This window comes from Oncorhynchus nerka, linkage group LG24 (genome assembly GCF_034236695.1).
Source record: "Oncorhynchus nerka isolate Pitt River linkage group LG24, Oner_Uvic_2.0, whole genome shotgun sequence".
Taxonomy (NCBI): domain Eukaryota; kingdom Metazoa; phylum Chordata; class Actinopteri; order Salmoniformes; family Salmonidae; genus Oncorhynchus; species Oncorhynchus nerka.
Window position 1 is genome coordinate 81,408,481 of NC_088419.1, and position 27,737 is coordinate 81,436,217.

At 41.7% G+C, this 27,737-nt stretch overlaps 1 pseudogene; it reads left to right on the top strand.

Annotated features, from left to right (window-relative positions):
• Positions 1-5,335: 5,335 nt before the first annotated feature.
• LOC115108772 (calcium-activated chloride channel regulator 1-like) lies at positions 5,336-27,371 on the top strand (annotated as a pseudogene).
• The last annotated feature ends 366 nt before the right edge of the window (positions 27,372-27,737 follow it).

Below are 27,737 nucleotides of genomic sequence, written 5' to 3' on the forward strand. Positions count from 1 at the left end.
CAATTCTTGACATTTAATCCTTGTTTTAGGTCAGTTAGGATCACCACTTTATTTAAAAATTTTGAAATGTCAGAATAATAGTAGAGAGAACGATTTATTTCAGCTTTTATTTCTTTCATCACATTCCCAGTGGGTCAGAAGTTTACATACACTCAATTGGTATTTGGTAGCATTGCCTTTAAATTGTTTCATTTTGGTAAAACATTTTGGGTAGCCTTCCACAAGCTTCCCACAATAAGTTGGGTGAATTTTGGCCCATTCCTCCTGACAGAGCTAGTGTAACTGAGTCAGGTTCGTAGGCCTCCTTACTCACACACGCTCTTTCAGTTCTGCCCAGAAATGTTCTATAGGATTGAGGTCAGGGCACGGTGATGACCACACCAATACCTTGACTTTGTTGTCCTTAAGCCATTTTGCCACAACTTTGGAAGTATGCTTGGGGTCATTGTCCATTTGGAAGACCCATTTGCGACCAAGCTTTAACCTGACTGATGTCTTGAGATGTTGCTTCAATATATCCACATAATTTTCTGTCCTCATGATGCTATCTTTTTTGTGAAGTCCACAAGTCCCTCCTGCAGCAAAGCAACCCCACAACATGATGCTGCCACCCCCGTGCTTCACGGTTGGGATGTGTTCTTCGGCTTGCAAACCTCCCCCTTTTTCTTCCAAAAATAATTATAGTCATTATGGCCAAACAGTTCTATTTTTGTTTCATCAGACCAGAGGACATTTCTCAAAAAAGTATGATCTTTGTCCCCATGTGCAGTTGCAAACCGTAGTCTGGCTTTTTAATAGTCACACCATAGTTTGGCCTTTCAGGTTATGTCGATATAGGACTCGTTTTTACTGTAGATATAGATACTTTGAAACTGTTTCCTCCAGCATCTTCACAAGGTCCTTTGCTGTTGTTCTGGGATTGATTTGCACTTTTCGCAACAAAGTACATTCATCTCTAGGAGACAGAACGTGTCTCCTTCCTGAGCGGTATGGCGGCTGCGTGGTCCCATGGTGTTTATACTTGCGTACTATTGTTTGTACAGATGAATGTGATACCTTCAGGAATTTAGAAAATGCTCCCAAGGCTAAACCAGACTTTTGGAGGTATTTTTTTCCCCGAGGTCTTGACTGATTTATTTAGATTTTCCCATGATGTCAAGCTAAGAGGCACTGAGTTTGAAGGTAGGCCTTGAAATACATCCACAGGTACACCTCCAATTGACTCAAATGATGTCAATTTGCCTATCAGAAGCTTCTAAAGCTATGACATCATTTTCTGGAACTTTCCAAGCTGTTTAAAGGCACAGTCAACTTAGTGTATGTAAACTTCTGACCCACTGGAATTGTGATACAGTGAATTATAAGTGAAATAATCTGTCTGTAAACAATTGTTGGAAAAATGACTTGCCATGCACAAAGTAGATGTCCTAACCGACTTGCCAAAACTATAGTTTGTTAACAAGAAATTTGTTCAGTGGTTGAAAAACGAGTTTTAATGACTACAACTTGAGTGTATGTAAAGTTCCGACTTCAACTGTATGTAAAGAATGCTGTTTATTGACTATAGCTCAGCCTTCAACACCATGGTGCCCTCCATGCTCATCATTAAGCTTGGGGCACTGGGTCTGAACCCTGCCTTGTGCAACTGGGTCCTGGACTTCCTGACAGGCTGCCTCAAGTTGGTGAAGGTAGGAAACAACACCTCCACTTCTCTGATCCTCAACACTTGGGCCCCACAAGGGTGTGTGCTCAGCCCCCTCCTGTACTCCTTGTTCACCCATGACTGCATGGCCATGCACGTCTCCAACTCAATCAAGTTTGCAGACAACACAACAGTAGTAGGCCTGATTACCAACAATGACGAGACAGCTTACAAGGAGGAGGGGAGGGCCCTGACTGAGTGGTGCCAGGAAAATAACCTCAATGTCACTCAATGTCAACAAAATGAAGGAATTGATCGTGGACTTCAGGAAACAGCAGAGGGAGCACGTCCCTATCCACATCGATGGGGCCGCAGTGGAGAAAGTGAAAAGCTTCCAGTTCCTTTGCGTACACATGACTGACAATCTGAAAGGGTCCACCCACACAGACAGTGTGGTGAAGAAGGTGCAACAGTGCCTCTTCAAGCTCAGGAGGCTGAAGAAATTCAGCTAGGCCCCTAAGACCCTCACAAACTTTTACATCCGCACAGTTGAGAGCATCCTGTTGTGCTGTATTATCGCCTGGTATTCATCAGAGGCACACTGCCTACACTCCAGGACACCTACAGCACCCGATGTCACAGGAAGGCCAAAAAGATCATAAAGGACATCAACCACCCGAGCCACGGCCTGTTCACCCTGCTACCATCCAGAAGGCGAGGTTAGTACAGGTGCATCAAAGCTGGGCCCGAGAGTCTGAAAAACATCTTCTATCTCAAGGCCATCAGACTGTTAAAAATTAAATAGCCATCACTAGCTGGCTACCACCCGGTTACTCACCCTGCACCTTAGACATGGAATCACTGGTCATTTGTCACTTTAATAATGTTTACATCCTGCTTTACTCATCTCATATGTATATACTGTATTCTATACTACTGTATTTTAGTCAATGCCACTTTGACATTGCTCAAAGTAATATTTATCTGTTTCTGAATTCCATTCTTTTACTTTTAGATTTGTTTGTACTGTTGTGAATTGTTAGATATTACTGCACTGTTGGAGCTACGGACACAAGCATTTCTCTACACCCACAATAACATCTCCTAAATATGTGTATGCGACCAATAACGTGATTTGATTTGAATTGTTAATGACATAAGAACAAACATGAATTTACTGAACATAAATGTAATAATGTTTGTGTATTGTTCAAAAGTCACAACTCATGTCGGCATTCATTATTATTGAAGGAGAATGCAGTTCTTATCAAGTTACACAAATCCACAAGGAGTCAGTAGAAACCATATTTATTTAAGAAAGTCAGATGTATCATCTATGTTTTTTAAAAAGGCAGTAAATGAGGCTGAATGAACTGTTTTGCTGCTCCGCCAGGTGTAGCGTCGCTGTCGGGACAGCTTTATGTAGGCCCCAACAGTTTGTAGGCAGTGTTTCTCACCGTTATAGCGCAATTAATATATTGTTTAGTGTTGTGTTGTATAGTGGGTTTGCTGGCATGCATCTAAAAAAAATATTGAGTTTGCCCCACCAAGATTTACATGCTAGTCCCCACTGACTGTCACTAACTAAACAGATATCTGAATGTCATAATGTTTGCTAACTAGCTACAACCAATGCCTCCAGCAGGAAAACATTAAAACTTACCATGTCTATGGAGGATTATCCAGAGCCCTAACGTTAGCTAACTAGCTCAAATTTGCCATCGCATTAGCTAGCTAGCAAATCTTTCCTTGATGTTCTTCTCCTGAACAAACCGTCGCTTTACTTTCAAAAGTAAAACAAGAATTCAAGAGAACAGAGCATTATTTCTTAGCATTCATTTGTTTCTTAGAGAAACTGCCATTGTTTTCCAGCTGTGATGCTGTGTAGCCTACCGGGTGCTCTGTCTCAACTGATGAATGGAATGTTGACCAATGCGCTAGAGCAGGATGCCTGCATGCAGATATCTGTTGCTGTATGAGACGCACATATTCCAACACAAGTTTTGGCAGGAACAGATATGCCTACTTCCTTATTCAGCTACTGAAATCCAAATACAATTACTGCACGCATTATGTTAATTGCTTAAACGCTTTAACTAAACATTTAATAGTCCTATTTTCAGGGTCAAATTCAGGTGCAATAATTTTACTAATTATTGATGGAAATAAACGCTATAAAAATAAGGTTTAGTAGATCCTGGGGGATTATAGTAGGGTATTGAAATAAAACACATAGGCCTACATGTTATTTGTTCAATTCTGAAGACACATTTAGTGTAGTCATAGTACAACATCAAAACAGGATTCAGTGGAACAGAAGAAATGTGCAGGACAATAAAACAGTGTAATTACCTAATACTGACAAAATATTACCATTAGAAGCCAGCACACACAGCAAGCTACCAACAATAATTTGTTAAACAACCATTATTTCACTGTACTGCAGTTTTACTGCATTTTGACGGCAGTGTCATTTTGTAAGAGTATCTTGCACTTGTAACAGTATAACTTTAATCCGTCCCCTCACCCCTACCCGGGACCCTCTGCACACATCAACAACAGTCACCCACGAAGCATCGTTACCCATCGCTCCACAAAAGCCACGGCCATTGCAGAGCAAGGGGGACCACTACTTCAATGTCTCAGAGCGAGTGACGTCACCGATTGAAACGCCACTAACGCGCACCACCGCTAACTAGCTAGCCATTTCACATCGGTTACACACTCTTAGAACAATGTAGAACCCTTTCCACATAGGGTTCTACATGGAACCCAAGAGAGTTCTACCTGGAACCAAAAAGGGTTCTCCTTTGGGGACAGCTGAAGAATCCTTCTGAAACCTTTTGTTCTAAGAATGTGTATTTATGTGCAGTTTAGCTTACATGCCGGAAGCCTAGAACAAAAGTTCTGGAAGTGAATGTGCACTTTTCAGTTGGGTGGACTGCAACTAGGAAAAACACTGCCATAGCCAGTAGTAAAGCAAAAGCATTTATATCTTCATAGATTCTCTAAATTAGGGGCCATCTCTGAAGCTATAGGACTGCAGACTGTCACAAATGTTTGCTTTTAATGACCTAGCAAATTCGATGACTTGGAGGTGAAATACAGTCTATCACATTCCTTTCTTCTATTTTTTTATCGGTATTTCATCACCTGCCTAATAAAAACCTCAAATGGACCTGCTCCTGCAAAAGTTAATCGGGCTGGATAAGCTGAAGTGGACTCGGCCCATGTACCATTAGCCGGAGCTCATAGTAACATGATTCTGGGAAGAGCTCGACCCTCATGAAGCGTACATATTGGCAAAAATAGAATGTCATCATGGGGAAAAAGCACATGACTTGCAGCTGTTTTTACCAAAATAGCCTGGAATCACTAGTTATTACTTCTAAACAAGACACATTTTAGGGGGGATTCTAAGGCTACAATGTTGTTTGGTTTATTGCTTTAATAGTCACTGAGATGGTATTTGGTTATCAATGCAAAATAGCCTACTTTGTTGCATAACCTATACAGATGAGATCAAGGAACCAAGCGAGTTGGTGATAAAATACAGTTTCATTGTCTCTTCCAAGGATCCGCCCTTTTGTGAAGAAAAAGTGCATTGTGCTACGCTCCAAGTGTTGTATCTCAGTAGGGTCAAACCCTTTCACTTATGAATCCTTTACCAGTTATATCAGCAGATCTATCACCATGGCTTCTGAAGCAGTGGCTGTGTTGCTGCTGGTCTTCTTGTCAGGATCTACCTTTGGGATAAAGCTGGAAGGAAATGGATACACAGACGTTCTGATTGCTATTAACCCAGTGGTACCTGAGAACCCACTGCTCATCGAGAGAATCAAGGTAAAGATTATAACCCAACAGTTAGAGACAATTTGCTTCCATGTACTTATTTTAGGGATACATATACAGCAGGGATCACCCAACTGGGATCACCCAACTGGTGGTTTTATTGATCAAAAAATACAATGAAGTAATTATAAAATAAATACATCATTGTTTGACATAAGACTGAGAAGAAGAAAAATCAGCTCCAAATTATTTTATTTGAAGAAATCTGTTCCCAAGTATTCCCACTCATAATATAGAAACAATTGCGATCGTATACAAATGTAATCAAGGTTTGAAATGATTATGTTTTCATAAGCTTATATTATAGACATTATATCTGCTTAGGCTTCTTGCTGTCAATTTGCAGTCTACACTTTATTTGTAATTATGTTCCGACCCCTTGACCATCCGCTCAAGAAACAATTGTCCCACGGCTGAATCTAGTTGATGATTCCTGGTATACAGCATTCACATTTTACTCGCAAGTGCTTCAGTATGTTTGGATAAGTGATTCGGCTATAGGTAAACCAAGAAGAAACACATTTGTTGTCAAATATTGTTCAATATACGTATATAATTTGTCTTTCAGGAAATGGTGAGCAATGCGTCATCCGTACTCTACAGCCACTGAGGACAAATTGTACTGTGAAGAGATAACAATACTAGTGCCACCAAACTGGTCTCAAGGAGACTATGGAAGAACAAAGACTGAAACCTATGAAAAAGTATGAATGTTATTGTTATATCCGACTGCAACAGAGGAAGCTTCCTGGCAATATTATTCAGACAGCATAGCATTTAATTGCTAAAAGGCTTTGTTCTCTATTTTAGGCCAAAATAATCATTAATGAGGAAAATCGTGCATATGGAGATCAACCTTACACCCTGCAGTATGGTCAATGTGGATCTGAGAGCCGGTACATTCATTTGACCACTAAATTCATCTTAGATGATGAACTCATTAAACTGTATGGACCCAGAGGTAAGAGGTACCACCGTAAACAGAAGTCTAAGTAATTTAAACACATAACAATTATGATTCTTTAAAATCATAAATAAATCATGAATAAATAAACAAGACTGAGTTTACAGTAGGCTCACAAGCTTATGAAATTGTTAAGAAAATGAATGACTTGTCTCTTAGGTAAAGTCCTTGTGCATGAATGGGCTCACCTGAGATGGGGAGTTTATGATGAGTTTGATGACGGTCAGCCATTCTACAAGGGTGCACACAGTGATATTCAGGCAACTAGGTAACCTTGTCTATTAAACTCTTTCCCACTGTCCAGTCCTACACAGTAACAGTATAACTAATATCAGATCATGTACGACATTTGAAGATACTGTACAGTTTTATTTGTACTTTTGTAAGAACCAGTTTCACATTCATTGTGCATTCTCAACATTCTCTTACTATTTTCTAATTGCACAGATGTTCCCTAGAGCTTGCTGGTACAATTGTCCACAGAATTAACCACACAAATTGCACACACATTGACCCGAACAACAAGATATATACACAGGACTGTGTGTTCTTAGCAGACAGTGAACAATGGGAGAATACTGCATCTTTAATGTTCTATCCAAGTTTACTTATAAGGTAAGTTATGATTGTAAAGACAGTCTTAGAAACAAAGGTGCTATCTAAGAACCTAAAAGGGTTCTTCGACTGTCCTACATGGAACCCTATTGTGTTCCGTCTAGAACCCTTCCCCAGAGGACTCTACCTGGTTGTACCTGGAACCAAAAAGGGTTCTCCTATGGGGACAGCCGAAGAACCTTTTTGGAACCCTTTTTCTAAGAGTGTATGCTGTCTTTCTCAGCTGCATCATTCTCAGTTTTGACAAACTTTGTTTATATGCACACTCAAGGTTGCAAGATTCTGCTCCAAAAAAACACACAACAGTGAGGCCCCTAATGCACAGAACAGAATGTGTGACAACAGAGATGTTATGGACGTTATTTTCACAAGCTCAGTGGATGCCAAAGCCAATGTCCAGCATCTGAAAGGACCATATCCAGCACCTAGGTTCACTGTGATACAGAGGGGACAGAGAGTTGTCTGTCTGGTCCTTGATGTTTCAGGAAGCATGCGGGTAAGTTACTGCAATATCAGTATAATTGTCTAGGGTAGCACAACTTAAAGCATTTATAATGGATTAGTAAATTGTTAATTCATCATTTATGAATCATTACTCAGTTCATAAGGTATTTAATATAGGTCCTTATAAACCATTCACTAATCATTAAGTTAGTCTTTTTACGTGGCCTTATCTAAAATGTGTGCCAGTTATACTTTATAAATATTTTAAATGATTTGAGTGACCAAAAAAATGGACATGTCATTGGTAGACATTTGTCGGGTTCACCTAGGGGTCATGATAAGGGCTGTACCAAAATGTTTGATGAATTAGAATAATTGATTATGCTTATGTTTTATTAATAGAATGGGAGGGGTTATAAGACCCCTCCCTCCTTACATTTAAATGGTTCTAGACTACAGATTAACAATATATATATATATATATATATATATATATTCATTACATAGTTTTAGAATTGTTCCACAGTTGTTTGCTCTTTCTCTCTCTCTCTCTTATAAAGAAGACCCCTCTTAGAAATGTGTGACAAACAGAACTCTGCAGGGGAGTGTGGGAGATAAGAGAGTAGTCAGACATTCCACAATAAATCAACTTTGAGGAGTGCACATTTATTGCCTAGCTTTTAGATAACACTGAATCTCTATCTTTGTATAGCTATGGACGCATTAGCTTGGTCTCCGGAGTAGAAGGCCATGACGTAGTCAGTGACATCACTATGGCTGGACTTTGGTTTAATAAAACAACTTGAGACCATTTGTTTGATGCAGAACTTACTCGGAAATATGCGTGCTATGATGATGAATAATATATGTAATTATCCATTATAAATTATTATTTATTATGTGGAGTTATTATAAATTGTTACCGTGTCTAGTTTTAATTTCAATATTACAAATATTCTTTCTAGTAGTTACTGTTATTAAGGGTATGTACCCAGCAGCATATGTCAGTGTTATCAATACATTAAAGTTTGTCTAACCTCAGACGGTTCTAATGTTTACTTTTAAAGGGCTCAAGAATATTGCAACAGCAACAAGCAGCATCTCTGTTCCTGACAACTATAGTAGAAGATCATTCATATGTTGGGATTGTAACATTCACAAATGATGCCACAACTTTGAAACCTTTAACTGTAATCCATGGTGAAGAATCAAGAACGCAACTTGTGAGATATTTACCAAGTGAAGCTAATGGAGGCACTGACATTTGTAAAGGACTTAAAAAAGGTTTTGAGGTAAATATACTACCACATATTTTTTTAAACCCCCAATGCAGTCTTTGTAATTGCATTTTTAAATCATCACTGTGTGTTAATTTAATGAAAATAACTCCAAAATACATTTGTAATTATTTACTTTTCTTTGGCCTCTGATAAAGTGAGTGTTAGAAAACAAATGTAAACATATTTACATACACAGCACTGATTGGCTGATAAGGTGGTCCAGATCCCACCTTGCCCAGTTGAACATTCATTGGTCTATTGTAGTCAGATTACATTGTGATGTCCTGACGTGGGGCAAAAGTTACATCTTGCCTGAACTGGCTGAAATTCCAGCAAAAAAAAATTCAAACAGCATTTACAACAAAAAGAGCATTATTATAAATTTATTCTGACCTCATAGTTTGGAAATAACATTTAAAAAATACAGGAAATCACCTTTTTAACTGCACTGCCCCTTGAAGATGTAATGCAAGTGTAGCCTACGTGGGTCAGGTTGTTATGTTTGTTTACATCTTTTTATGTTTTCCCCAAAAAATCTATGTTGATTTTCAGGAGTTACGCAAAGACAATGGCAATACATTGGGAGATGAAATCATCCTTTTAACTGATGGGGAATCAGAATTAGATTGTGCATCTGAGGTTAAAGAAAGTGGTGCCATTGTAAATACAATTGCTCTTGGACCAAGTGCAAACAAAGAGTTGAAAATGTTGTCAGAAATATCAGGTAAGGTTTAATCAAAGGACCATCATATTAAGAATATTTAACTCGCGGACGCTACATTGTCTTAGCTTTTAAAGGGACGATCCACTCAAAAACGATATTTTGGATTTTTCATTAGTCCACTGTTAATACTGTACAGTACCAAAATATTTTGCATGTCAGCGGTCAAGTTTTCAAGATATTGGACTTTCAAGAAGCAAAGTGTCACAGGCAACATCATCACGATGAAGCAAAAAGCATATTTTGGGACTGTATCAGCAGTGGATTTTCACTTTAAGGCAGATGAGACAGTCACCATTTCTTGCATACTCTTTTTAAGTCTTTGTCAATTATCTTCATTCTGCTTGTTCTTATGTATGTTTCAGGTGGGAAATATTTCTATGCATCTGATAATCTGGATCAAACTGAACTTGTGAATGTCTTTGCTTCACTTATCACAACCAACGGCGATTTGACACATCAGACAATCTTGGTGAGATAGAAGTCATTATAAATGCTTATGAATGCTTTATACATTATTGTATTTGTTACAAATTCTAAATAATTGTAATGCTTATAAAAACGTATAGATTATAAATGCTTACAAATCATTAAAAACGTTATTATTAGCTTATAGATTTGAAGTAATACCAAACATTCTAACAATATTTTTTTAGATGAGATGTTTTTATTTTCACTCTGTACCTTTTCCTTAACAGTTTGATAGTTCTGGAATGAAAGGAAATGGAATTCTCAACGGGACTGTGTCTGTTGATCACACAGTTGGGAATAAAACCACCTTTTTGGTGTTATATGAAAGTCAGTCCCCGGAGGATATTGAAATAAAAAGCCCATCTCGACAAATCTACGATTTGATTGATTTTCAACATTCTTCTATTTCCAAAACGCACTCCTTAGTTATTCAAGGAACTGCTGAGGTATTGTTTCCCATGTCCTGTTGGTGAATATGTCAAGTGTTTTTGTTACTTTAATTGTATCATACTATCAATACTGATAAAGCGCCATATGCAGAGCCTTGTAAAAATATGAGTGTTGTTTTAACCCTATGCATTACTCTTGTGAATGTGATTAAGAACTAATGAACTACTCAACCCTTTCTGACTCATTTGAACAATTTCCTTATTGTTTATTTCTAGACTGGAGATTGGACATATACCATAAAAAATATACTGTCAGATCAGTATATAACAATAACAAGTTGTGCTGTCAGTGATGCCATACCTCCAGTCACGGCCAAGGCTCACATGAGCCAACAGTCCATTGATGGCAGCAAACCCATTTTGGTGTATGCAGAGGTCAACCAGAAAGGTGATCCAGTGATTCTGGCAGATGTGATGGCCACACTGATGTCTGATTCTGGGGACCAATATCAGCTACAACTGCTGGATAATGGAGCAGGTCAGTTAGAACCATAATGGAGAAGGTCAGTTAGAGCAATAATGGAGCAGGTCAGTTAGAGCAATAATGGAGCAGGTCAGTTAGAGCAATAATGGAGCAGGTCAGCTAGAGCAATAATGGAGCAGGTCAGTTAGAGCAATAATGGAGCAGGTCAGTTAGAGCAATAATGGCGCAGGTCAGCTAGAGCAATGATGGAGCAGGTCAGCTCGAGCAATAATGGAGCAGGTCAGCTCGAGCAATAATGGCACAGGTCAGTTTGAGCAATAATGGAGCAGGTCAGTTAGAGCAATAATGGAGCAGGTCAGTTAGAGCAATAATGGAGCAGGTCAGTTAGAGCAATAATGGAGCAGGTCAGTTAGAGCCATAATGGAGCAGGTCAGTCAGAGCAATAATGGCGCAGGTCAGCTAGAGCAATGATGGAGCAGGTCAGTCAGAGCACTAATGGAGCAGGTCAGTCAGAGCAATAATGGCGCAGGTCAGTCAGAGCAATAATGGCTCAGGTCAGTTTGAGACATAATGGAGCAGGTAAGTTAGAGACATAATGGAGAAGTAGCAGAATGGTAAAATACATGTATAACATAACTTTTTGGATTGTTATCCGTTCCATCACTGTCTGAGAGAAATTTTTAGATAGTCTGATTATACGCATCTTTATTCTTTCCAGGTGCTGATGTTTTCAGAAATGATGGGATCTATTCCAGATATTTTACCACTTCTAAAAATGGAAGACACAACTTGAAAGTGAAAGTGCAGAGAAAAGACAAAGGCAAAAATAATGGACAAGTTAAATTGAAGAGACACAGTGTTGCCCCATATGTACCTGGTTATGTCATCAAAGGTAAATCTCAGAATCTGCTGTTGTTAATCGGTGACAAGTTGAATGTTTTCACATTTTGAGTCTTTTGCAACGTGATTTCTAATGTTTTCATATTTCAAGTCTCTGAGTGCCGATGTAACATGAATGTGTGTAACTTATTGCCCCATTCCCTCTCCTCCAGGAAAAGTAGTGATGAACCCCCCAAAGCCCCCAGTCAGTGAGGATGACCTGCAGGCTGATGTGGGCAGCTTCACCAGGACAGTCATAGGAGAGAGCTTCTCAGTCCTTCTCCCACCTGGTGGCCCCCTCCAAATTTCCCCCCCAACAAAATCACAGACCTGAATGCAGAAATAGAGGAGGACAAAGTGATGCTCACATGGACGTCACCTGGGGAAGACATGGATACTGGCACAGGTACAGTACCTAATCTATTTTTAAGTCTATTTGCATAACGTCTAGGGCTGGGCATAGTTAATCGAATATCCGGATATCCGGACGGACATTAGTATTCGATTACTTGAGTGAGAGTTCTTTAAAAAAAAATTATGTGTAAGCATGTCTTAACAATGACAAAGTTTGTCTAATTTAAATTAAATTATCCTTGTGACATTTTTACCTACAAGGGTATACCATAACACATGCCGGGGATAAAGCTCTGGCCCCATAACGCCCACATCAGGACAAATTGGACACATTGCCCTAGGATTAGCTACTTCTGTACTCATTACTCATAGCACTTTGTCCTCCAACAGTCTTTACCATTCGGCCATCAGATTTGCCACCAATGCTCCTTATAGGACACATCACTACACTCTATACTCCTCTGTAAACTGGTCATCTCTTTATACCCATCGCAAGACCCACTGGTTGATGCTTATTTATAAAACCCTCTTATGCCTCACTCCCCCCTATCTGAGATATCTACTGCAGCCCTCATCCTCCACATACAACACCTGTTCTGCCAGTCACATTCTGTTAAAGGTCCCCAAAGCACACACATCCCTGTGTTGCTCGACTTTTCAGTTCGCTACAGCTAGCGACTGGAACGAGCTGCAACAAACACTCAAACTGGACAGTGTTATCTCAATCTCGTCATTCAAAGACTCAATCATGGACGCTCTTACTGACAGTTGTGGCTGCTTTGTGTGATGTATTGTTGTCTCTACCTTCTTGCCCTCTGCACTGTCGCCTGTGCCCATTAATATTTGTACCATGTTTTGTGCTGCTACCATGTTGTGTTGCTGCCATGTTGTTCTGTTGCTACCATGCTGTGTTGTCATGTGTTGCTGCCTTGATATGTTGTTGTCTTAGGTCTCTCTTTATGTAGTGTTGTCTCTCTTGTCGTGATGCGTTTTTTTGTCCTATATATATATATATATTTATATATATATATACAGTGGGGAGAACAAGTATTTGATACACTGATGATTTTGCAGGTTTTTCTACTTACAAAGCATGTAGAGGTCTCTATTTTTTTTAATCATAGGTACACTTCAACTGTGAGAGACGGAATCTAAAACAAAAATCCAGAAAATCACATTTTTAAGTAATTAATTTGCATTTTATTGCATGACATAAGTATTTGATACATCAGAAAAGCAGAACTTAATATTTGGTACAGAAACCTTTGTTTGCAATTACAGAGATCATACGTTTCCTGTAGTTCTTGACCAGGTTTGCACACACTGCAGCAGGGATTTTGGCCCACTCCTACATACAGACCTTCTCCAGATACTTCAGGTTTCGGGGCTGTCGCTGGGCAATACGGACTTTCAACTCCCTCCAAAGATTTTCTATTGGGTTCAGGTCTGGAGACTGGCTAGGCCACTCCAGGACCTTGAGATGCTTCTTACGGAGCCATTCCTTAGTTGCCCTGGCTGTGTGTTTTGGGTCGTTGTCATGCTGGAAGACCCAGCCACGACCCATCTTCAATGCTCTTACTGAGGGAAGGACATTGTTGGCCAAGATCTCGCAATACATGGCCCCATCCATCATCCCCTCAATACGGTACAGTCGTCCTGTCCCCTTTGCAGAAAAGCATCCCCAAAGAATGATGTTTCCACCTCCATGCTTCACGGTTGGGATGGTGTCCTGGGGTTGTACTCATCCTTCTTCTTCCTCCAAACACGGCGAGTGGAGTTTTGACCAAAAATCTCTATTTTTGTCTCATCAGACCACATGACCTTCTCCCATTCCTCCTCTGGATCATCCAGATGGTTATTGGCAAACTTCAGATGGGCCTGGACATGCGCTGGCTTGAGCAGGGGGACCTTGCGTGCCCTGCAGGATTTTAATCCATGACGGCGTGGTGTGTTACTAATGCTTTTCTTTGAGACTGTGGTCCCAGCTCTCTTCAGGTCATTGACCAGGTCCTGCTGTGTAGTTCTGGGCTGAGCCCTCACCTTCCTCATGATCATTTATGCCCCATGAGGTGAGATCTTGTATGGAGCCCCAGACCGAAGGTGATTGACCGTCTTGAACTTCTTCCATTTTCTAATAATTGCGCCAACAGTTGTTGCCTTCTCACCAAGCTGCTTGCCTATTGTCCTGTAGCCCATCCCAGCCTTGTGCAGGTCTACAATTTTAACCCTGATGTCCTTACACAGCTCTCTGGTCTTGGCCATTGTGGAGAGTTTGGAGTCTGTTTGATTGAGTGTGTGGTTAGGTGAGTTCAAACAGGTGCAGTTAATACAGGTAATGAGTGGAAAACAGGAGGGCTTCTTAAAGAAAAACTAACAGGTCTGTGAGAGCCGGAATTCTTACTGGTTGGTAGGTGATCAAATACTTATGTCATGCAATTAATTTAATTGGATTTTTGTTTTAGATTCCGTCTCTCACAGTTGAAGTGTACCTATGATAAAAATTACAGTCCTCTACATGCTTTGTAAGTAGGAAAACCTGCAAAATCGTCCGTATATCAAATACTTGTTCTCCCCACTGTATATTAAACGGACAGATGTTTATGCTAATTAGATTGCAGCGGGGGTGCTGACATTGAATCTAGGAGGTTCATCGTTTTTCTGAACCATAAATAACAGGTTAGCTTGACTCATACCCTTGAGAATGTGTGCCAAATGTCATCACTCTAAGTCAAACAGATCAAGAGATATAAATATGTGCCTGTTGTTGTGACACGATGTGTTCGATCTGAATGGACTTGCTTTATGTTAAGGCTTGACAGTGTTTGGAACATGTGACAATATGAATAACCATGTCTGATTTATATGAATTCATGTGCTAAGTCACACCCACCTGAATATTTATTGGTCACTAGTGGCCATGTTGTTTGAGAAAATAGCCTGGAAAACATAGCGTTTAGAGACCTTGTTACATAGATGCTATTTATTTCATCCAGATCAGAACAGTGGCTCCGGAGATGTGGTTATTTAGGTGTTTTTCACAAAATTCGAAATGGCGGAATATCCATCATGGTGGACCTTATGGGGTACATTTGTTCCGGGTAATGAACAGGACTGAACAGGACTATGTACTGAATTGTTTTACTCCAGATCACACGGGGTGAGAGGTGTGACCTTTACATTTCTGCATTTGAAATAAATTGTTGTAGCGCCACCATATGTTGAATATGCATGGCATTGCATGACAGGGTGTGGCCCTTTACCATCACGCAATGTTGCAACCTTCTAAGCCTTATCTTCTCACGAGATTTAGCATTTTAATTTGGCATTACGGAAGGCTTTCCTGATATCGTTATGCTATTTTCCATACTTTAAATAGTAATTCCAGGCGCTCACCTTACAGAGTTTCCACAATACCTGACACAGATCAATGCAAAACACTTTTTGTAACATAATCAGTTCTTTCATGGCAAAAAATCGGACTTCTCTTTCACTGTTGCTGTTAGCCAAACAACCTTAGAAAAGCATGTCTGCTGCTAACTTTTACTATGTGCATTTGCGCCATTCTGATTGGTCGAGAGTGAATAGGATTTTTTAAATAAAAACATTTATTTATGTTTTTAAATTTAAACTCTTCGGATTTCTGAAAAAATGTCATGATATTAGTCAAATCATTTAAAATGTCTATCCGTACTAATTATCATCATCATGAACATACTGATCCTGAAATCATTATTTACCATAACACTTTCTAGATGAGATCAGACATTTGCATTGAATAACCATGTGTGAATCTCATGAATATGTGTTATAACCTGAATTTTCCCTTTCCACTTTGTCCTGCTTCATTTCTTTCAGCTAATTCCTATGAGATCAGAGTCAGCATGGACTTGGAAGCCCTGAGAGGAAATTTCAGTGGAGCACATCTAATGAACACCTCCGACATCCGACCACTAGAGGCAGGCTCTACAGAGGAATACTCCTTCCTTTCCAGTTACATCAACAATGCTGAACTAGAGACGGTCATGTTCTTTGCTGTACATTCTTGTGACAAGGATTCTCTGATGTCTGACATGTCTAATGTTGCTAAAGCCACATAAATTGTACCATTTGTTCCAACTACAACTACGCCTACGATATCACAATATCCAAGTCCAAACCTAAAGCGGTCCTCTGGATCAAATGTAGTAGCAGTGGTTGTATCAGTCATTGGTACTGCTGCAGTCATTATTGCTGTGCTAGTTGTCAGCAGGATGCGACTCAACAGACCCGGGAACACTCCCAACTTCACAGAGACACAGGTCTCTACAAGCTTTCTGTAACAATTAACAGCATGAATACATCCATGGGCTTATCAACACTAAAGATAATTGTATAATTAATCTAACATTCCTTTCTGAAAAACAATGGCAACGCGAGCTATTCTCTCTTTGAATTTGAAAGCTATTACCTTTCCAAAGGCAAGACAGAATTGTATTTACTGAGAAGACAGAGCAAAATTGGCCATCCATCATGGTAATCGCCCCAGTCATTTACTGGCTAACAAACTACGCAGTAATGACCAATTAGCTGATATAGCAACTTCTGAATCTGAAACAGGGGAATTATTATCAAAACTCAAATTAATCAAAGATTCTCCTTCTTCTCCTTCTACTCCCCCTGAGGTCTATTTCAAATATTGGAATCAATTAGGTTCACTTTTGCTCGAAATAACTAACATTTGAGAAAGGTGAATGAAGCACAAATGTCAGCTTATAATTTTTTTAAAAGTAAGGATACCACCCAGTGTCCTCACTATCGCCCCCATATCTTTGATAAACATAGATATTTAACTGTTTTCCAAAATGTTGTCATCCCATCTCGAGACTTTCTTTCCCAAATAGGTTTGTTAAAAAACGTTCATCCACGGACAATCGCCAGCGCCTGTTACATGTCAACAATGCTTCAACAGAAACAACAGCTCCTTGAGCTGTTTTATCTATTGATGCAGAAAAAGCTTTGATAGACTTGACTGTTAATGCCTCTGGTCGATCTTGGAACATATGGGAATTGGCTCTAATTTCATTAACATGATTATAATACTATATGCCAATCTTTCAGCCATAGTTATAACAGGCAATATCTGCTCTGCTCTGTTCAAAATCACTTGAAGCAGCAGACAATGCTGTCTGATTTCTTTATGGAACCCCTGGCCCAGGAAAATCAACAATGGAAGGATATAACACTAACTTCTCTAAAAGCTACTGATCACTTCATCTCATTGTACACGGATGACATTTTACTATACTGCTGTGGAAACAATTAAGAGACCATGGCAAAATGATCAGTTTCTCTGATTTTACTATTTATAGGTATGTGTTTGGGTACAATTAACATTTTTGTTTTTATTCTATAAACTACTGACAACGTTTCTCCCAAATTCCAAATAAAAATATTGTCATTTAGAGCATTTATTTAAAGAAAAGAGGAAGATGGATGGTCACAAGCCATCAAACAAAGCAGAGCTGCTTGAATTTGTGTGCCAGGAGTTTCATAAAGTCACCCAACATCAATGTGAAAGACTGGTGGAGAGCAGGACAAGACACATGAAAGCTGTGATTGAAATCAGGGTTATTCCACCAAATATTGATTTCTGAACTCTTTGAAACATTAGTATTGTGTTGTTAAAAAATGAACCTTAACTTATTTTCTTTGCATTATTCCAGGTCTGACAACATTGCCCCTTTTTTGTTTTTTGACCAGTTGTCATTTTATGCAAATAAATGCTCTAAATGACAATATTTTTATTTGGAATTTGGGAGAATTGTTGTCAGTAGTTTATAGAATGAAACAAAAATGTTTGTTTTACCCAAAGACATACCTATAAGTAGTAAAACCAGAGAAACTGATAATTTTGCAGTGGTCTCTTATTCTTAACCAGAGCTGTATATAGATTGACATTGTACCGCAATCATTCCTGAATGCATTGAAGAATATAGAATAATTTAGCTTCATCCCAAATTATTAAATGTATCTGACCAAATCATCCCTACTGCCTCTCAAGACCCCGACGGAGAACTCAGTCTTTAGTTATTGAATCCCAATCATTGCCCATTTTAAATATGAGTAGATATTTTTCCTCCTAAGATAAAACCATTGCAAGAAACTTTAACAGAACGCTCAAATCAATTAAAATCCAACCTCAGTAGATGGATTAACATCCCAGTTGCTTTAACTGGCAGAATATCTATTGTCAAAATGAATATATTGCCATGGGTGAATTTCTGTAGTTCAATTCTCCCTTCTGGCTATTGGGATACAATTCATAGTGCGGTTTCGAAATGCAAATTGGCAAAGCAAGTGATCCTGGATTTTTTTTTTTTATTACGAAGAGGGAGTCTTTCCTACGTCTTGTAGGAGGACTATCCATACCAAACTTTCCAGGCACGAGCATTTCACCCCATCCTAAATTGGTGTAACTGAGAATCAAAATGTCATGCCTATAACACAATATTTCACAATAATGCTTTGCGATCTGGAACAGAATATAGAAAAATATGACCTTGGCATCCCGTAATCTTAACCATCAATTTATACATGTAAAGGTTGTTCAAAGACTGCAATAAACATCAAGGAAACGTTTCACGATGATATCCCAACTGTTCACTGTGTTCCCTACAAGCAACAGTGACAAGTAACCATAGTTGCTGGGGGCTGTATGGGCAGTGGCTTGTTTGATGGGAAGAAGCATACTTATTTTTGTTTATTCTCCTTCACATACTAAATGTCATAATGATCAATACTTTGTATTTATGTGCCTTTATTTTTGAGTGACAGGCTACAGGTAAAAACGATATGAACTGAACCGCCCCACTCTACTTCTCTCTTTTCATTATAGTCATATTGTTTGTAACTTGTTGTCATCATATTCATACATTTTTTAAAATGTTATATTCTTTCAGGACAAACACATTAACATCTTGCATGCTTTGAATTTTTTAGATGTACTTGCTTAGTTAAACCACAGGATGGCAGTCAAGTACCAGCATTAGTTTTTCTTCACTGTCTTTTGTCTGTCTGGTCTGGTGCTTTAGTATTGGGAACATGTCATGATGTGGGCATATTTAAAACTTTTACGAATGAAACTAGCTACTCTTCTACCATTATATTGTTTTACTGTGATTGAAAGGGGTCTATTCAAGGTCTTAATAAAAGGCCTATTTTACACTCACACATTCATTAGTTTATAATCATATATTCTACTCTCATGATTTCACATTTAACACTCAAACACATAATTTTGTGATAAGTCGAACCAAGTCAAATACTACATTTGGTCCATTGTGGGCAAGGAAGGAAATCATGGATGTATTGTTCTTTTCATGGGATTGAATCAACGTTGTTTCCACGTCATTTCAATGAAATTACATTTAACCAACGTGGAATAGATGTTGAATTGACGTCTGTGCCCAGTGGGCAGTGTTGTCCCCAGATCTCATAATGCTGAATGTCTATGGCCCCTGTATCATGTAGAGGGACACTGGGTTATTACTGGCCCAATTTTCAATCTCACCACAGACATGACTTCAATATCATAAATCCAAGGTAAAACATGTTGTGCCAAAGTCAGGAAGCCTTACATCAGAAATTTGGTAAACAAATACTAAAAGTTGGTTCATCATGACAAAAAATTGAGTATCAGTGTCACGTTCTGACCTTCGTACTTTTGTTATGTCTTTGTTTCAGTATGGTCAGGGCGTGAGTTGGGTGGGTTGTCTATTTTTCGTCTTTCTATGTTGTGTTTTGTGTTTGGCCTGATATGGTTCTCAATCAGAGGCAGATATCGTTAGTTGTCTCTGATTGAGAATCATATTTAGGTAGCCTTTTCCCACCTGTGTTTCGTGGGTGATTGTTTTCAGTTTTGTGAGTATTCCTTACAGAACTGTTTCGCTTTCTTTCTCGCTCTTATTTTATTTTTGTCATTCTAGTGTTCAGTTTATTTTGCTCATTAAAATGAACACTTAAAACGTTGCACCCTTGGTCCTCTTCTCCTTCACCAGACGAAAACCGTTACAGAATCACCCACCACCAAAGGACAAAGCAGCGTGGTATCGGGCAGCAGTAGAAATCTCGGAACTCATAGACATGGAAGGAGATTCTGGACGGAGAAGGACCCTGGGCACAGGCTCGGGAATATCGCTGCCCCATGGCAGAGCTGGAGGCAGCGAAAGCTGAGTGCCGGCGGTATGAGGAGGCAGCACGGCAGCGCGGCTGGGACGAGAGGCAGCCCCCAAAAATTATTGGGGGGACGCATACGGGGAGTGTGGCGAAGTCAGGTAGGAGACCTGCGCAAACTCCCAGTGCTTACCGTGGAGAGAGGTGGACCGGGCAGACACCGTGTTATGCCGTGAGGCGCACGGTGTACCCGGTCTGCGGGCATAGCCCGGTGTGTTACATAGCAGCTCCTCGTATCGGCCGGGCTAGATTGGGCATCGAGCCAGGTGCCATGAAGCCGGCTCAGCGCATCTGGTCTCCAGTGCGTCTCCTTGGGCCGGGGTACATGGCACCAGCCCTACGCATGGTGTCCCCGGTTCGCCAGCACAGCCCAGTGCGTTCTGTTCCACCTCGCCGCACTGGCCTGGCGACGGGGAGTATCCAGCCAGGTAGGGTTGTGCAGGCTCGGTGCTCGAGACCTCCAGTGCGCCTCCACAGTCCGGTCTTTACGGTGCCTCCTCCACGCACCAGGCCTCCGGTGGCAGCCCCACGCATCAGGCTGTCTCTCCGTCTCCTTCCTCCAGGTGCTCCCGTCTGTCCTGAGCTGCCAGAGTCTCCCGTCTGTCCTGAGCTGCCAGAGTCTCCCGTCTGTCCTGAGCTGCCGGAGTCTCCCGTCTGTCCTGAGCTGCCAGAGTCTCCCGTCTGTCCTGAGCTGCCGGAGTCTCCCGTCTGTTCTGAGCTGCCGGAGTCTCCCGTCTGTCCTGAGCTGCCGGAGTCTCCCGTCTGTCTTGAGCTGCCGGAGTCTCCCGTCTGTCCTGAGCTGCCTGAGTCTCCCGTCTGTCCTGAGCTGCCGGAGTCTCCCGTCTGTCCTGAGCTGCCTGAGTCTCCCATCTGTCCTGAGCTGCCAGTCTCCCATCTGTCCTGAGCTGCCAGAGTCTCCCGTCTGTCCTGAGCTGCCGGAGCCTCCCCTCTGTCCTGAGCTGCCGGAGTCTCCCGTCTGTCCTGAGCTGCCTGAGTCTCCCGTCTGTCCTGAGCTGCCGGAGTCTCCCGTCTGTCCTGAGCTGCCGGAGTCTCCCGTCTGTCCTGAGCTGCCGGAGTCTCCAGTCTGTCCTGAGCTGCCTGAGCCACCCGTCTGTCCTGAGCTGACGGAGCCGCCCGTCGGTTAAATCCCAAGACAATTTGTATTTCTGTCCTGCTACTACAGTATACAGAATGTAAAATATTTTATTTCTTTTATGTAGTTTACAAAAGTTGAATCAGGAAGGCTCGTCTGAATGCTCATTTAACTTCATCCAGGAAGCATAACATAATTCACTCTGTTTCCTATTCTAGGGGCATAGTGGGAATGAATACACACGTATCATCATCACCATAACCTTTTGTTTCTCCTCTTACCTATTAGCCAGTTGTGGAATGGTATTCACCTATTTTACCTTATAAGCACGGTGCAATAATGCACATACCTCAAGCTTGCCGTTTAACCTATGGGCTCACTCTAACAATTATCACCTTCCTCTTGCTCAACCAATGGACTTACATCTTGTGATGCACAATATTTATATGTCAACTCACCCTTGTTCTCTCACTTGCTACTTTTCACATCATCTGGCCCCCGAGGATCTTCCCTCGGAGACAAGGTCATTCCCCAAACTATTTAATCAAATGTCCTATTGCAATCCGTCTTCGTTGTTCACTCAGTTAAGTCTGTACTCGATTGAACTCTTTTTGAGGTAGTGTTAAGTGGTCTCTGAGCATTCTGCTTAGCTAGAATATCAGAGAGGGACTTCTCCATAATAACCCCCCTGTCCCCCCTGTCCGCGTGCTTCCCCTCTGCTGTCTCCCACCATCTTCACCCCAGACTCCCCCCAGCCCCTGTCCAGACCACTTTGTGACATATTACAGAGGGAGAGTCAATATGCAGAGTGATTCATGGGAAACTCAGCCTAAGCTTTGGCAAGGAGCAAAGAGACAGGATCTCCATCTTGGTGAATTGTTTCCCTCTCTCTACATGTCTGTCACTCAACTAAGTCTTTCTCTCTGTCTCCCTCTTCCTCCGTGTCTATATTTGTACCTCTCTTTAGTCATGTTGGCGTCATCCTCCACTCTGCAGTTGGCCATCCCTGTTTCACCACCACAGCTGTGCTGATCCATGTCCTTCTAAGGCAGGCAAGAGAGGCCAAACACGGAGGGCCGAAAGAGTGTTCATATTAACATTAAACAACACTATAATAAGGTTGTGTTGGTATGATGGTAATTGTACATTGTCTATGGTGATTGACATCACTTATTTTCTGAATAAAACTGTGCCATGCTTTAAAAAGGCATTCTTCAAGATAATCTCTCCTGGACTTTTCATGAGTGTATTTCTATGTTTCAAATTACTATCCCCTTAAGAGGCAGTATTACGTTCATTTGCCACAGCTTGCCAAAGCAAATTAAATATTTTCCATTCTGACAATCATAGTCTATTATTATTCCATCATTCATCTTAAGGGCTCAAAAGCACTGTCTAAAACAAACTATCAAATTCAACAATAATGTTATTGCACACTGATACCAAATGCAGGCAAGCTTTAGTTAAACCATTGCTTGCAGTGCAAATGATTGTTTAAACAGAACCATGTTGTGTTTGTAAACACTAGCTGGTGATGAACATCAGCTCACCATTCAGCCTCGCCCGTTCTGTCTCTGTTGCTCGGTGGATGGCCTGGCCAGTACTATCAGAGGGAACATTGAATACAGAGAAAGCTTGCAGTACCATCACCACTTGTATTGCCTGATTCAATACATTGCTCCAGTTCTTTCAAATCTATAAGAGGACCTTTACATCAGAAAAACCTCAACGTTGTAACCCTTCTATAATACCCCTATTATGGTGAACTGAACATTACTGTGCTACATGCGTGTTTGAATGGCCTGTCTGTACCTGACCCATTGTTATGAGCTGAGGTACAAGATTCTAGCAAAAGGTAATGATATAACACAGGCATGCAGAAACATTCTGCTGCATGAATGAGACCTCTTTTGAGCCCCGCAGATACAGAGCTTTCATCTGTAATGAATTAGTAGCTATTGATGTCAATATTCAGATTAATCTTCCTAAATCTATAAAGCTATTTGGAGACTGTCATTCGTACCCCCAAAGGTACAATATGCTGACAAATTCCACCTAATTAGACAGGATTATATTTGAGCCCAGACTTCAAATCTGCCTTTAAATACTTCCTTCTTTTTCAGTCTTGATTCATCTGGAATGAGAAAAGAGGGGAATTTCTTTAGCCAATTACAAGTTTAAAAACCTTATCCTGACTTACCACTGGGCACAGACGTCAATTCAACATGTGTTCCATTTCATCAATTTAATTGAAATGATGTGGAAACTATGTTCATTTAAATCAGTGTGTGTCCGGTGGGTTATTTGTCTACTCGAAAATGTAAACAAATTAAGTCATTTTAGTGAAGTTTGATTATCCTGACCTCGGGACCAGGAAATACAAGCTCAAGGGTCATGTTTACAAACTGGAGATCCATTCAAACAAATCACTAGTAGGGACTTTTTTGTTGCTGTCGTTTTTTGGGGGCCCATCCACAACCCCTCTTCGGAGGACAAAAATAAAATTAGCTTTCACAGTTTTTTCTTTAGTCGTACATTCTACACACATTTTACATACATGCCATTTTTTTTACAGTAGTTACATAGCAAGAATAAAGTAATTTAATATTTGTATATACATTACATCTGGATAGATAGTACTTGAACATTAAAAATCGCGATTTCAGTCATAATTAACATAGAACATGAGATTCGAAACATACCCCTCAGCTACTACCACCCCCCATATCTGGAAAATGGCCCTCATGGATTCTCACTGCAGCCTGTAGAAACATAAGGCCTCTGTCACCAAGGACCTCCCAGGAAATAGCTCTTAGGTATCGCAATAATCATAAAAATAAATGTTCAGGGTATCCAATGTGATTTATCTATGAGGCGAATGCCTTCCGCAGTCATCTGGAAGTGCAGGGGAGCCACTTCTTAAATCTACTGATAGCAGATCAAACATTAAACTTCTACTTGTTCTGTTCTGTTGAGTCAGAGCGCACCAGAAGTTCAGCCACAGACAATTTGCCAGCAGTTAATAGTTTGAGCATCCACATCTGCTCAATATTTGACCTCACTGTGCCACCTGTCAGTCTAGTGTTTTTTTAATCATTTTTATAAAAGTCCCCTTTAGATGCCTACCCACTGGGCAAAAACTGGTTTAATCCACCTTGTTTCCATGTCATTTCAACAACCAAAAATGTGTGTGATGATGTTCAGTCAATGTGGAGAACATAAAGGTATTTTGACTATTAACCTAAAGCTAATCAAATCAAATGTTATTGGTCACATACACATGGTTAGCAGATGTTAATGTGAGTATAGGGAAATGCTTGTGCTTCTAGTTCCGACCATGCGGTAATATCTAAAAAGTAATCTAACGATTTCACAACAACTACCTTATACACACAAGTGTAAAGGAATGAATAAGAATATGTACATATAAATATATGGATGAGCGATGGCCGAACGGCATAGGCAAGATGCAGTAGATGGTATAGAGTACAGTATATACATATAAGAGGAGTAATATAGGGTATGCGAAAATTATATAAAGTGGCATTGTTTAAAGGGACTAGTGATACATTTATTACATCAAAATTGTAATTAGTAAAGTGGCTAGAGATTTGAGTCAGTATGTTGGCATACTGTCGGTTCCTCTCCTTGTTTGGGCAGTCTTCGGCGGTCGACGTCACCGGTCTTCTAGCCATCGCCGATCCATTTTTCATGTTCCATTTGTTTTGTCTTGTTTTCACACTCACCTGGTTTCAATTCCCTAATTACCTGTTGTATGTGTTCCCTCTGTTTCCCCCATGTCCTTGTCGGGAATTGTTTATTGTAATTAGGAGATGCGGCGTTGGAGGACTTCAACCACCCGCCCGAGGGTAGAGCGGCGGGTGAGCGCCTGTTCCAGCTGAGGCAGGAGACGAGGAGCGCCCAGGAGTTTGCCCTAGAGTTTAGGACCCTGGCTCCCGGCACGGTATGGAGCGACAGGGCCCTGATCAAGCACTACCGTTGCAGTCAGCGCAAGGACGTCCGTCAGGAGTTGGCCTGTAGAGACACCACCCTCACGTTGGATCAGCTGGTGGACCTGTCCATCCAGCTGGACAACCTGCTGGCTACCCGCGGACGTTCAGATCGGGGTCTGATGGTTCCATCCCCTCCCACCTCCTCTCCTGAACCTATGGAGTGCGTAGGAAGACCGGAGGAGGTTCCATTTCGTGCACCATCTGTGGCCACAGAGGACACACTGCCGGTCAGTGCCGGGTTGGACCTTCTGGGAGTCGAAGCAGCAGCACTCTGGCATCACTCCAGGTGAGTCCGCACCACTCTCATCCAGAGTCCTCTGTTGTCCAACGGTTTGTACCTGTTTGTTTTCCTGATTTTTCCCCACATTCCCAGCATAAGGTCCTAGTCGATTCAGGCGCAGCTGGGAATTTTATTGACGGAGCGCTCACTCTTAGTCTAGTGATCCCCATTATCCCTGTGGCTAGACGTTTCCCAGTTCACGCTCTGGATAGTCGACCATTGAGGCCCGGGCTAATCAGGGAAGCCACTATCTCTCTGGCCATGGTGACACAGGGGAGTCACGAGGAGAGAATCAGTCTCTTTCTCATTGACTCCTGCGTTTGCCGTGGTACTGGGCCTTCCCTGGTTAGCTCATCATAACCTCACCATTTCATGGCAACAGAGGGCTCTCACAGGGTGGTAGCGAGAGTGCTCGGGATGTGTGTAGGGGTTTCTGTTGGTGCTACTACGGTGGAAAGTCCAGACCAGGTCTCCCCTGTGCGCATCCCCCCGAATATGCGGATTTGGCTCTCGCCTTCTGTAAGAAGAAGGCGACTCAATTACCACCCCCATCGACGGGGGGATTGTGCGATAAATCTCCTGGTTGCCGCTGCACTTCCGAGGAGTCACGTGTATCCCCTGTCGCAAGCGGAGACGGTGGTTATAAAGACATGCGTCTCCAAATCCCTGCGTCAGGGGTACATTCGGTCATCCACTTCACCCAACTTCTCGAGTTTCCTTTTTGTGAAGAAGAAGGATGGAGGTTTGCACCCGTGAGGTACAGTTACCTGCTCGTGAGGTACAGTTACCCGCTACCTCTTATCGCAACGGCGATTGAGTCAATGAACGGGGCGTGCTTCTTCACAAAACTGGATCTCAGGAGCGTATACCACCTGAGACGAGTGTAAGACGGCGTTTAGTACCACATCAGAGCATTAAGAGTACCTCGTCATGCCGTACGGTTTGATGAATGCTCCATCAGTCTTCCAATCCTTTGTAGACAAGATTTTCAGGGGCCTGCACGGGCAGGGTGTAGTGGTGTATATCGATGACATTCTGGTATACTCCGCTACACGCGCCAAGCATGTGTCTTTGGTGCGCATGGTACTTGGATGAATGTTGGAGCATGACCTGTACGTCAAGGCTGAGAAATGCCTGTTCTTTCAGCAAACCGTCTCCTTCCAGGGTATCGCATTTCCACATCAGGGGTGGAGATGGAGAGTGACCGCATTTCAGCCGTGCATAATTGGCCGACTCCCATCACGGTAAAGGAGGTGCAGCGATTTTTAGGGTTTGCCAATTACTACCGGAGATTTATCCATGATTTTGGTCAGGTGGCTGCTCCCATTACCTCACTGCTGAAGGGGGGTCCTGTACGTCTGCAGTGGTCAGCTGAGGAGGACAGGGCTTTTGGGCAACTAAGGGCTCTGTTTACCTCGGCACCCGTGCTGGCCTGTCCGGATACCTCTTTGGCTTTCATAGTGGAGGTGGACACATCCAAGGCTGGGATAGGAGCGGTGCTCTCTCAGCACTCGGGTACACCACCGAAGCTCCGCCCCTGTGCCGCTTTCTCGATGAAGCTCAGCCCAGCGGAGCAAAACTATGATGTGGGGGACCGGGAGCTGTTGGCTGTAGTCAAAGCCTTGAAGGCGTGGAGACATTGGCTTGAGGGGGCTAATCACCCTTCTCATCTGGACTGACCACCGCAATCTGGAGTACATCCAGGCAGTGATTCCAGTGTGTGTTGGGTTATCAGCCGGTTCTGGCTCCTTGGAATCAGTCAGACCAAAACTCCTGCGGTGGATGACTCGTTCCGGCGGACGGAGGAGACATGGGACTCCGCCCATGTCCATCTTCAGCGTGCCGTGCTGCGCCAGAAAAGTGGTGCAGACCGTCACAGCTGTGAGGCCCCGTTGTTCGCACCGGGGGACCGGGTCTGGCTCTCGACCCGGAACCTGCCCCTCCACCTGCCCTGTTGGAAGCTGGGTCCGCGTTTTGTGGGGCCATTTAAAGTGCTGAGGAGAGTGAACGAGGTATGTTATTGTTACAGCTTCCCCTCGATTACC